Raw genomic sequence first — 12829 nt, 5'->3', positions numbered from 1 at the left:
TCCTGCCTCACCCTCCCCAGTAGCTGGGATTACAGATATGGCAACAGCACGCCCAGCTAATTTTTGTATTTTTAGTTGAGATGGGGTTTCACCATGTTGGCCAGGATGGTCTTGATCTCCTGACTTCGTGATCTGCCTGCCTCGGCCTCCCAAAGTGCTGGGATTACAGGTGTAAGCCATCGTGCCCGGCAGTAAAAAGGATTAAAAAAAAATTTTTTTTTTTGAGACAGAGTCTCAATTTGTCGCCAGGCTGAAGTGCAGTGGCGCAATCTTGGCTCACTGCAATCTCCACTTCCCATGTTCAAATGATTCTCCTGCCTCAGCCTCCTGAGTAGCTGGGATTACAGGTGTACACCAGCACACCCAGCTAATTTTTTGTATTTTTAGTAGAGACAGGGTTTCACCACATTGGCCAGGATGGTCTTGATCTCCTCACCTCGTGATCCACCCACCTCAGCCTCCCAAAGTGCTGGGGTTACAGGTGTAAGCCACCTCACCTGGCCAGTAAAATGGATTTTTAAAACGTTGTATCAAGATAGACACAACGCTAGACACTAAATTTTGTTAATTTTGTTTTTTGAGGATGTATGTACATCCATCAAAATGCACTAATCACAACTATACAATTTTAACATATGGATTCACTCAGATGACCTACATCTTTTCACAACCTCAGTGCCCCTCACCAGTCAGCCCCACACCCTCAGAAGAAACCACAGCTTGGATTTTTTTTCACTATAGATTAATTTTACCTATAATTATTTCTATTACCTAAATGTACTTCTAGAATTTCATGTCAAGAATCTATCCCAAATGCATTCTTTGTGTTCTTTTGCTTAGTATAACATCCGTAAGACTCAGTCATGATGTTGTGTATATATCATGTGCATGCCTTCTTATTGCTGAGTAGTATCTTATTTTTATATATTTAATTTTGAATTTCAAATTATTTTAATACAAATATATGTTCACATTTTATCTTGCAAAAATGTGAAACATGAGAGATCAGAAGTCTAATATCTTTTGCCCACTGCTGCCCCTTCTTATCCCTACCCAGAGATAATTACTGGGGTCTGTTGGTGCAGAGCCTAATAATTTTTTTCTTTCTATGTATTCACAAACATGTATCTGTTCTTTTAGAAAACATATATTTTACTGTGTTTTTTAAGACAGCGGGCATCACAGTGTGTGTGTGTGTGTGTGTGTGTGTGTGTGTGTGTGTGTGTGTGTTTATATCTGCAATTTGCTTTTTTTTTTTTTTTTCTGAGACAAGGTCTTAACTGTTGCCCAGGCTGGAGTGCAGTGGCACGGTCTCAGCTCACTGCAGCCTCTACCTCCCAGGTTCAGTAATTTTCGTGCCTCAACCTCCTGAGCAGCTGGGATTACAGGCGTGTGCCTTTTGTATTTTTTCTAGAGATGGGGTTTCACCATGTTGACCAGGCTGGTCTCGAACTGCTGACCTCAAGCAGTCCACCCACCTCTGCCCCCAAAGTGCTGGTATTACAGGTATGAGCCACCATGCCTGGCCGCTTTTTTTATTCAACAATATAGCATAGATATAACCAAGTTTGAGTATAGAAATTTACCTTATTTTTGAAAATAGTGCATAGTATTTTATAATATAGATATTCTACATTTTGAGTCATTATTGAGATGGTTTCCAGTTTTTTTCATTTCAACAAATGCTGCAGCACACCTATTTGCCAAATTTCCTGGTGCACATGTGTTTTTGTTTTGTTTGGTTTTAGAGAGTGTGCCTCTGTTGCCCAGGCTGGAGTGCAGTGACACAATCTTGGCTCACTGCCATCTCTGCCTCCTGGGCTCAAGCAGTCCTCCCATCTCAGCCTCCTGAGTAGCTGGGGCTACAGGCACATACTACCACACCCGGCTAACTTTTATTTTTTTTTTGGTAGAGACAATCCCACTATGTTTGTTCAGGCAGGTCTCTAATTCCTGGGCTCAAAAAGTCTGCCTGCCTTGGTCTCCCAAAATGCTGGGATACAGGCATGAGTCACTGTGCCTGGCCCCATGTGTTTTTGTAGTATAGGTGTGGAGAAGCAGAATTTCTGAGTCAGAGAGTTGTATACATTTAAATTTCAATAGATTTGCCAAAGTATCTACATAAATATATATATACTCCCACTAAAGCTTAGAGTGTTATAAAACTTTGAAATTTTGGCTTATCTATGGTTGAAAAAATCTTATCCCATTTTAATTTGTATTTCACTAATTTTAAAAAGGCTATTTGTGTTTTCACTGAAGAGAAACTCTCAGTTCAGTGTTTCTATTGGGTCATTTATCTTTTACTTGCAAGGTTTATAGGAGTTAGTTTTATAATAAAACTAACTCCTATAGTGTAGGGTGCAGCCACATATTTCAACTTTTATGTAGATACTTTGGCAAATCTATTGAAATGTAAATGTATATCACTCTCTGACTCAGAAATTCTGCTTCTCTACACCTATAGTACAATATACATTAGTATTCTAAGTGCCAAACCTCTCTTCTATTTTTCGCAGTTTTAAAAACAACCCCATTTTTGGGGGGAAAGGCTATTTTTGTTGTACAAAACTTTTAAATTACCCCAATCTTTGGGTTATGAGTTTTCCATTTTCAGGCTTTAAGAAGGTCTTCACTTTAAGGTCATAAGCATAGGGTTTTATTTCCTTCTGATATTTTTATAGTTGTGGGTTGATTTTGATATGCTCATGGGACATTTGGATAAATAAAGCAACCCAAATCTCTTTCAGTCTTTCAGGAAGTAAACATATTCCTACAACTTCAGGTATCTTGAATTTTCAGTTGTGCCTTTCATCCTATTATTTCCAGTTTGGCAGTAAGAGGGGTTTCAGTGGGGAGGCCAAATAAACAATATAAAATTATCCTATTTTAGGGTCTTGTGTTCCTCTTTAAAATCTACTGCAACAATAGCCAAGATTTGGATGCAATCTAAATGTCCACCAACAGATTAATAGATAAAGAAAATGTGGTACATATACACAGTGGAGTACTATTCAGCTATAACAAAGAAGGATATCCTGTCATTTGCAACAACATGGATGGAACTGGAGGTCATCACATTAAATGAAATAAGCCAGGCATAGAAAGACAAATGTCACATGTTCCCACTTATCTGTGGGAGCTAATATTTAAAACAATTGAACTCATGGAGATACAGAAGGATGGTTACCAGATGCTGGAAAGGGTAGTTGCGAGGGGTGGGGAGGGAGGGAACATAGTTATTGGGAACAGATGATAGAATAAGTAAGACCTAGTATTTGTTGGCACAACTGGGTGACTACAGTAAAAAATAATTTAGTTGTTCATTTAAAAATAACTAAAAGACTATAATTGGATTGCTTGAAACGGAAAGGATAAATGATTGAGGTGATGGGTACCCTATTTACCTTGATGTAATTATTATGTATTGCATGCTTGTATCAAAACATCTCATGTAACCTATAAGTATATATGTCATGTATCCACAAACATTAAAAATTAAATAAAATACAGTTTAAATTTTGTTCAGACAAAAAAATCATATTCACTCAGTAAATATCTTTTATGTGCCTCCTTGAGATAGGCATCAGGATGTAGCATGAAGCCCGATTCCCCCTGACCAGGCAGTGCTTACAGGCTGGCAAGAAGGCAGAAATAAAACCAGTAACAGTACACGTGATGAGAGCCAAGAAGGAGACATCTAGCATAGGGTGCTGCCACATATCCAGGTGTCCACTGAGGTCATGCTGTCCTTGGAGACTTAAATAAAATTAGCTTGGACCTTTCATCCCATGTCTTGCAGGAAGTCCAATAACCTTTTAAAGATTCCTGTGAATTCCTCAGGGCTTTGCTATCCTTGGCTCTGAGCTTTTGTCCCACTCAATTCTGTTCACTTGTCTCCCATCCCTGCAGATGTTCTCTTCTCTCTGCTCTGCCCTGGCCCATTTGAACTTGGTTCATTCTCCTTGATTTCCCCTCAAGTCACTCACTCGGGGCACATGTTTATGAAACTTCAGTGAAACTCTGAGGAGCTTTACACTCAACACTCCTTCAGCCCTCTTCCACTGGTGCCTGTCATGGTGTTCACTGGTCACCTTTCTCGGTGGGTGCCAGAGCCCTTGTGCTTGGCGTCCTGTTTCTGCCAGAAGACTTTCCATGTATCTCCCAGCTTCTTTATTCAGAAGCTCAGTTTACCGCAGTTTATGATGCAGACCCATGTCATGTAATAAAAAGGCTTCTCCGGCCGGATGCAGTGGCTCATGCCTATAATTCCAGAACTTTGGGAGGCTGAGGTGGGTGGATCACTTGAGGTCAGGAGTTGAAGACCAAACTGGCCGACATGGCAAAAACCTGTCTACTAAAAGTACAAAAATTAGCCAGGCGTGTGGCACTCGCCTATAATGCCAGCTACTTGGGAGGCAGAGGCAGGAGAATTGCTTGAACCTGGGTGGCGGAGGTTGCAGTGAGCCAAGATCATGCCACTGCACTCTGGCCTGGTCCACAAAGTGAGACTCTGTCTCAAAAAAAAAGTGGCTCCTCCTTTAGTAGCACAGAAAAAATTGGCAGGTGAGTCAGAGTTTCAGCCTTTTCTTGTTTCCCTCTATAAGTGGAAGGGGCCGGTATACAGATGGATTTTCCCTTTGATAAGAATTATGCTATCCTCTCTTGTTAGCAGAGAGGAGCAACCAAACTCAGTTTTGCATTTAAGTAACTTATTTTGCACGCTAGTGGAGTGTGGGTAGTCACTGAGAAAGTAGCATGGAAACAGAGATCTAAGGAGTGATTGTTATCCCGGTGAGAGATGGGGCTGGGAGAGAGGGGCTTGGAGAGGAAGACTGTAATTCCAGCTATTTGTGGGGTGGCTGAGAGATGAGAATCACCTGAACCCAGGAGACGGAGGTTGCAGTGAGCCAAGATTGGACCACTGCACTCCTGCCTGGGAGACAGAGCAAGACTCTGTCAAAAAAGAAGGAAGGAAGGAAGGAAGGAAGGGAGGGAGGGAGGGAGGAAGGGAAGGAGGGAGGGAAGGGAGGAAAGGGAGGGAACAAACAACAGGGAGGCTGCTGCTGCAGTGTTCAGGTGAACAGCAGCAGCAGCTGGGAGTAGGCAAGGGGCCATGGGATCTCTGGTGCTGGAATTGCTGGGGAGATTCTCATGGGAGAACCACACAGACAACTGCAAAAGGGGTCAGGATTTTAGGAAACAGGGTGGGGCAGAAGTAGGAGTGCAGACCTGGGAGGAGGAAGCTACAGCTTCCAGGGATGTCACGGCCCAGGATGAACTCAACAGAGGGAGCACGTGCAGCAATGTGGCAACGGGAGGAGGCCGTTCATTTCTTGAGCGAACACTACGATTTTAAAGTATAGCCCAGAAAGACAGAGAAACATGAACAGTAATGTAAGGGGAAAGCAAAGCTAAGGAAGTTTTGTATTTTTAGGCTAGAGGATAATTGAACTTGCATTAGGCTCAAAGAGTAAGAACCATCAGTGGGAAAGTGGAGCTGAGGCTATGCATTTTTGATGCAACTAGATCAAAAGTGTACGGGCTGGCTTTGCAAGGGAGCAGGAACATTCCTTCCACTAAGAGAGAACAGGGAGAGAGGGTGATGTCTGAGAGCAATTTTTATGTGGGAGGGATAAAAGTTATGAGATTTCTACTCAAATGTGATGGTAGAACCCAAGGGCAGCTTTGGAGAAACTGTGGTACGAAAGAGTATAGGGGCAAAGGATGTGGACATGTTTGGAAAGGTTTTTCTTTCTTTTTTTTTTTTAGACAGAGTCCCACTCTTTTTGCCCAGGCTGGAGTGCAATGGGGTGATCTCAGCTCACTGCAACCTCTGCCTCCTGGGTTCAAGTGATTCTCCTGCCTCAGCCTCCTGAGTAGTTGAGATTATAGGTGACTGCCAGCATGCCTGGCTAATTTTTGTAGTTTTAGTAGGGACGGGGTTTTGCCATGTTGGCCAGGCTGGTCTTGAACTCCTGACCTCAGGTGATCCACCTGCCTCGGCCTCCCAAAGTGCTGGGATTACAGGCATGAGCCACTGTGCCCTGGCACGGGAAGGGATTTTAGAAGGAAGTGCAAGTAAGTAAACTGGGTCTTGATAAAGGATTGCCAAGGATCCTTGAAAATCAACAACATACCTTTGGATGGGAGCCAAGCATCTCATTATGTATTTTTTTTTTTTCCAAAAGTACTAGGCCTAAGAACTAAGGCAGTAATCCTGGTGGGTATAGTGTTACATAAAATACTTTAATCAAGCCGCACTGAAATAGAATGGGAATGGTGTGAAAGAAATACAAGAAGTATTGTAAGAAATAGGATTTGAAAATCTTCCATATATAAGCTCCCTTTGCAAAAGAAATGTTATTTAAAACTATTTTGTATTTTTGCATTTAGGAGTGTATCTATGTCATATAAATTATTATAATAAAATATAGGCCAATATAAATTATTATAATAATATATAGGCCTATATATATAAGAAAATATAGGCCATCTACCAAAACTATGTTTTAGGAAGTTGTTGAGGGTTTTCATACCAGAGATATCATTAAAAAAACTCAAACCGCCGGGCACAGTGGCTCACGCTTATAATCCCAGTACTTTGGGAGGCTGAGGTGGGTGGATCACGAGGTCAAGAAATCGAGACCATCCTGGTCAACAAGGTGAAACCCCATCTTTACTAAAAATACAAAAAATTAGCTGGGCATGGTGGTGCGTGCCTGTAGTCCCAGCTACTTGGGAGGCTGAGGTAGGAGAATTGCTTGAACTCAGGAGGCGGAGGTTGCGGTGAGCCGAGATCATGCCATTGCACTCCAGCCTGGGTAAAAAGAGCAAAACTCCATCTCAAAAAAAAAAAACAAAAAACCTGAAACCTTCAACATTATGTAAACTGTTAGTATAATCTACTAAAATTTTTTTGTACTAATTGATTAAGCATATGCTTTGAAGAAATTGGTTTCATTCACTGCTTTAAATATTATATATATTATTATAACTTGAAACTAATTATGACTGCAGTTGACACTCCAGAAGTTTAATTGTGTTAAGTCTAGGGTGTGGTGCCATGAGCACTACAAAGAGGAATAAGAAATAGTCCCTGCCCTGAGAAAGCTGATGTCTAGTTGGGGCTATAAGAGTTCACACGAAAAGGAGGACTGAGTGTGCTGGCTCATGCCTGAAATCTCAGAACTTTGGTTAAGAGTTTGAGACCAGCCTGGCCAACATGACAAAACCCTGTCTCTGTTGAAGACACAAAAATTAGCCAAGTGTGGCAGCACGTGCCTGTGGTCCCAGGTACTTGTGGGGGCTGGGGCATGAGAACTCCTTGAACCCAGGAGGCGGAGGTTGCAGTGAGCCGAGATGGTGCCACTGTACTACAGCCACTGTACTACAGCCTGGGTGACAGAGCAAGACTCAGTTTCAAAAAAAAACCCAAACAAATAAAAAAAAAAAACAAAAATGCAGTTCATATGAAAAGGCAGCTAACATCCAAGCAAGATGAATGAGAACCTCATGACTAGTGGAGAAGTAACGGCTTTGGAAGATTCAAAGGGGCAGAGCTCACTTTAAAAATCAGATATAGGGTTTGGTAAGTGGGGTAGTTAAAAAGCCTGACCATGGACTAAAGTGTATTTAAATTGAAACTTGCTGGGGTGAAGAGAGTGGTTATTTTTCTTAAGAGCAGAAGAGAACACACAAGATCAAAACACATAAAGACACATACCACATCAAGAAAGTCAGGTGTCTGGTCAGTAGACTGGCTGGCTGGAGAATAGCAGAGACGTGCCAGGGGTAGTAGGATGAGGCTTTGAATTTAAGCAGGGTATGAACTGTGGAGCACGCCATTAGAATTAGGTAGAGAAAGAGGCTAGACTGACAGCTCTTCTACAGTATGGACTAATCAGAACTAAAGTATATCGAATGAACTAGCACACAGAAAGACCTGATCACATGCCTATTACAAAGCAAGAGTTCAATGACCGACATCAGCATTACTGTTACTGGGCTGAGGTGTGCAGAATGAACTCGACACCTCTAGCACTGTATGCCAGTCATCACACATTGACTCTTCATTCCTTATCCTTCTCACCAAACTGTTTCTGCTCGTGTTCTTCAGCACAGCAAGTGACGTAATTGTTCAAACCAGGAGCCCTTTTCTCACCACTCTCTATATCCAGCCTATAAACCAACCAGGCTCTATTCTTTCTGCTTCCAAATTATATTTTTCACCATTCCATTTTCCTTTGTCTTCGTTGATGTCATCCTGCATTTACTTAGACTTCTGCAATGCTTTCTTGTCCACATTTCCATTTTTGCTACCCTACAATGTATTTTCAGTTCAGAATGGTCTTTAAGAAAACATAGACAGCCGGGCATGGTGGTATGCACCTGTAGTCCCAGCTACTCAGGATTGCTTGAGCCCAAGAATTTGAGGCTATAGTGTGCTATGATAGCTGCCTTCCAGCTTGGGCAACATACTGAGACCCCATTTCTAAATATATGTATTTAGAAACCTCACCCTCCCCTCCCTTATTAAAAGACTCTATTAGCTTCCCATTTACTTCACCATTTTTCTTGACATGGCTTGACTTTATTTTCCTGCCTCTCGATTCTCACTGCATTTTTCTTTCCCTTTGTTGACCAGTGTGCTAGACCTCATGCTTTCCTACCTCAGGCCCACTGATATTCTATTTCATCTGCCTGCCCGCTGTACCCCTATCTGGATCTTTCTCATTCTTCAGGTGGCAGCTTCAACAACACCTTCTCAGAGGCTTCCCACGAGCATCAAATCTAAAGCAGGTTCCATCCCTCCCAACTCCCATTGTGGGCTAATTCACTCATCACTCTTCCAATGCCCTCACAGCAAATAGCCCTATGCAAACATGTACTTATATTTTTGTATTTGCTTGTTTAATACCTATACTGGACGATTTCAAGTAGAGGTATTAAAAAGCCAATTCAACTGGTCTTAAACAAAAGGACATTTTATTATCTCCCATAAGTGGAAATACAGAGGTAGGATGAGATTCAGAGCTGGCTGAGTCAGCAGTTTAAGATATCCTATTCTTGCCAGGCATGATGGCTCATGCCTGTAATTCTAGCACTTTGGGAGGCTGAAGCAGGTGGATCACCTGAGGTCGGGAGTTTGAGAACAGCTTGACCAACATGGAGAAACCCCATCTATACTAAAAATACAAAATTAGCTGGGTGTGGTGGTGCATGCCGTAATCCCAGCTACTCTGGAGGCTGAGGCAGGAGAATCACTTGAACCCAGGAGGTGGAGGTTGCAGTGACCTGAGATCGTGCCATTGTACTCCAGCCTGGACAACAAGAGTGAAACGCCATCTCAAAAAAAAAAAAAAGATGCCCTATTCTTTCATTCTCTGCATTCCACTGTCCACAGCATCAGTATCACCCTGAAGCTGCTGACACTGGTGAAAGATGGCAGCAAGCTGGGATGGCTGCTGCCCGCTGGCTTCTTCATGTTTACTGGGAAACAGTTTTTCCTTGCAACCAAAGTCCTTTCCGTAAGATTGAACCAAATTAGATCACATGTTCCCCCTAACTATCATCAGGAACATAATGCTTTATGCTGTTTGCAGTGTCATAGTTTCTGACCAAATAAGTAGGATGGATTTATTATTCTTGTCATAGGACTAAGAACTCCAACCCTACGACTGAAGTCAAGGGAACTGAATCACTATTATACCATGAAGGTATTATGGGATAAACAATCCTGGGAGTCCAATTCTGCAGAGTCAACCCTGTTATTCACTTACATCTCCACATTCAGTATGGAAAGGGATCACGCCTGTTTCATTCATTACTATACACTCAACTTCAGGCCTTCTTGCTTTTAATTTGGTGTTCTACCACTCCAAGCAATGACAAGAAAGCATGTGTAGCTTAAAAAAGAGATGGAAGGCAATAAATAGTACTAAAAAAGGGGGCTGAGGTCAAAACTTTGGAGAATCCCTTTATTTAGGGCACACGTTCTCAATGGAGGAGACACTGCCCATGAAGAAGTGCAAATGAATCATGGGCAGGATTCATTTGGGCCGCTCAGCATGGGCAGGAGTGCAGAAGGAAAACAGAGATGACAATAATTTGTAGCTCTCTGAAGTGCAACCCAATCCAACAAAACCTCATCTTCTAGTATTTAACTTCCCTTGTTAGGGAGAAATTAAATTAAATTAAATTAAATTAAATTAAATTAAAATCTCTTCCTCAAGGACAAAGAGCAGTAATTAATAAAAAATGAGAAACACTGAATTAAGGGACAAGAGAAGGAAGGGGCCCCAATGAGCAATTTAGGGCTATGAGGATCATGAGGTCAGGAGACTGAGACCACCCTGGCCAACATGGTGAAATCTTGTCTCTACTAAAAATATGAAATTGGCTGGGTGTGGTGGCGTGGGCCTATAGTCCCAGCTACTCAGGAGGCTGAGACAGGAAATTGCTTGAACCTGGGTGGGGTGGAGGCTGCAGTGAGCCGAGATAGAGCCATTGCACTCAAGCCTGGGTGACAGAGCGAGACTCTGTCTTAAAAGAAAAAAAAGTAATTATTAGGGCAGTCCATTGCCATGGGAAAATGAACTGAAGTGGTATTTCAGGACTTCTTTCCATATACCAGTCACTCTGAAAGGCAAAACAAGCTTATATTGCCTAAGTTTTTGAAATGTGTTATCAGTGAGGTTTCGTTGAGTATTCAAATTAAACCAAGTGGAGGAAAAAACATACCCTACAATGTAGTTTACAAAATTTCTAAAATAAACCCATCTGAAAAGCAGATGAACCGTATACCATGAGGACTAGCATGAGCCTGAGCCCTTTTTCCCTTGGGCCACAATAGGGCATTTGTTTTTCCTAGCTGTATAAAGTGACCTGGAATCCACTTGGCTTTGATACTTATCAACACTGATAAGAAATGTTGGTTACTGGCAGCAGGAGGCTTTGGTGAATGAAAAGATATTGTAGGACCTCCTTCAGGATCTCAGGGAAAACACATGTTTAAGAAACACTGGTAACTGGCCAAACGTCTCCGAAAACATACTTTTCCTTTTAAACAATGACAAATATTTAAATGACATTATATGTCATCCTTTGAGAAGATAAAAGATAATTATAGAAGATCAAAATTTCAAAATCAAATATATATGTCATATTTCACAGGATCTTTAAAACTCAGTTATGTTTTGGTTTAGGTATAAATGTTCAATTACTTTCCCCTCAAGTTCAAATAGGAAAAGCTCTTATCACAAAAGATACAAGATGGGCTGAACATGGGGGCTCAAGTCTGTAATCTTGGAAGGCCAAGGCAGGTGCATCACTTGAGGTCGGGAGATTGAGACTAGCCTGGCCAACATGGTGAAATCTGATCTCTATTAAAAATATAAAAATTAGGAGGTACTTCCAAGATGGCTGAGTAGGAGCAGCTCTGGATTGCAGCTCCCAGCAAGAGTGTGGAGGGTGAGTGGTTGCCACATTTCCAGATGGATTTTTATTGCCCACAGACCAGGAGATTCCTGGGCAGTTGTGGCTGTTTCAGTTGGCACAGTGGTTCTCCGCACAAAACTCACGTGGGTCCAGGTGCCATTTCCGCTGGCGACTGCCGTGTCTGGGAGACAGAGTAGCCCGTTCAACCGATAAAAAGGGGACCGAGAGCTTGGTCGGTTCAATCGCCGCCGGGACCTGATGCCACCCGGAGTTCGCGTCCCCTCCCCCTCTAAGAATAAAATACCTTGGAATACAACTCACAAGGAACGTAAGGGACCTCTTCAGGGAAAACTACAAACCACTGCTCAACGAAATCAGAGAGGACACAAACAGATGGAGAAACATTCCATGTTCATGGTTAGGAAGAATTAATATCGTGAAAATGGCTATACTGCCCAAAGTAATTTACAGAATCAACGCTATCCCCATCAAGCTACCATTGACTTTCTTCACAGAACTGGAAAAAACCACCATGAACTTCATATGGAACCAAAAGAGAGCCCGCATAGCCAAGTCAATTCTAAGCAAAAAGAACACAGCGGGGGGCATCACACTACCGGATTTCAAACTATACTATAAGGCTACAGTAATCAAAACAGCATGGTACTGGTACCAAAACAGAGATATAGATCAATGGAACAGAACAGAGGCATCAGAGGCAACACAACATAGCTACAACCATACAATCTTTGATAAACCTGACAAAAACAAGCAATGGGGAAAGGACTCCCTGTTCAACAAATGGTGTTGGGAAAACTGGCTAGCCATGTGTAGAAAGCAGAAACTGGACCCCTTCCTGACACCTTACACCAAAATTAACTCCAGATGGATTAAAGACTTAAACATAAGACCTGGCACCATAAAAACCCTAGAAGGAAATCTAGGCAAAACCATCCAGGACATAGGAGTAGGCAAGGACTTCATGAACAAAACACCAAAAGCATTGGCAACAAAAGCCAAAATAGACAAATGGGACCTAATGAAACTCCACAGCTTCTGCACAGCAAAAGAAACAGTCTCTAGTGTGAATCGGCAACCAACAGAATGGGAAAAAATTTTTGCAGTTTACCCATCTGACAAAGGGCTGATATCCAGAATTTGCAAAGAACTCAAACAGATTTACAGGAAAAAAACAAACAAGTCCATTCAAAAGTGGTCAAAGGACATGAACAGACACTTTACGAAAGAAGACATATATGAGGCCAACAATCATATGAAAAAATGTTCATCGTCACTGGTCATCAGAGAGATGCAAATCAAAACCACATTGAGATACCATCTCACGCCAGTTAGAATGGCGATCATTAAAAAATCTGGAGACAACAGATGC

General features: G+C 42.0%; 1 long non-coding RNA gene across 3 annotated transcripts in view; it reads right to left on the bottom strand.

The window, feature by feature from the left end:
* LOC144577019 (uncharacterized) overlaps positions 1-11878 on the bottom strand; it is a 45166-nt gene extending 33288 nt beyond the window's left edge. Inside the window, exon 1 of one of the 3 annotated variants that reach the window (XR_013520163.1) lies at positions 7727-11878. This is a non-coding gene — a long non-coding RNA (uncharacterized LOC144577019). The remainder of the gene's footprint in view (positions 1-7726) is intronic. The other 2 variants (XR_013520164.1, XR_013520162.1) reach the window with 2 other exon arrangements.
* Positions 11879-12829: the final 951 nt, after the last annotated feature.

This window comes from Callithrix jacchus, chromosome 7 (assembly GCF_049354715.1).
Source record: "Callithrix jacchus isolate 240 chromosome 7, calJac240_pri, whole genome shotgun sequence".
Taxonomy (NCBI): Eukaryota; Metazoa; Chordata; class Mammalia; order Primates; family Cebidae; genus Callithrix; species Callithrix jacchus.
Note: the sequence above shows the minus strand (reverse complement) of the source record. Positions and strands in the feature narration are given on the sequence as shown.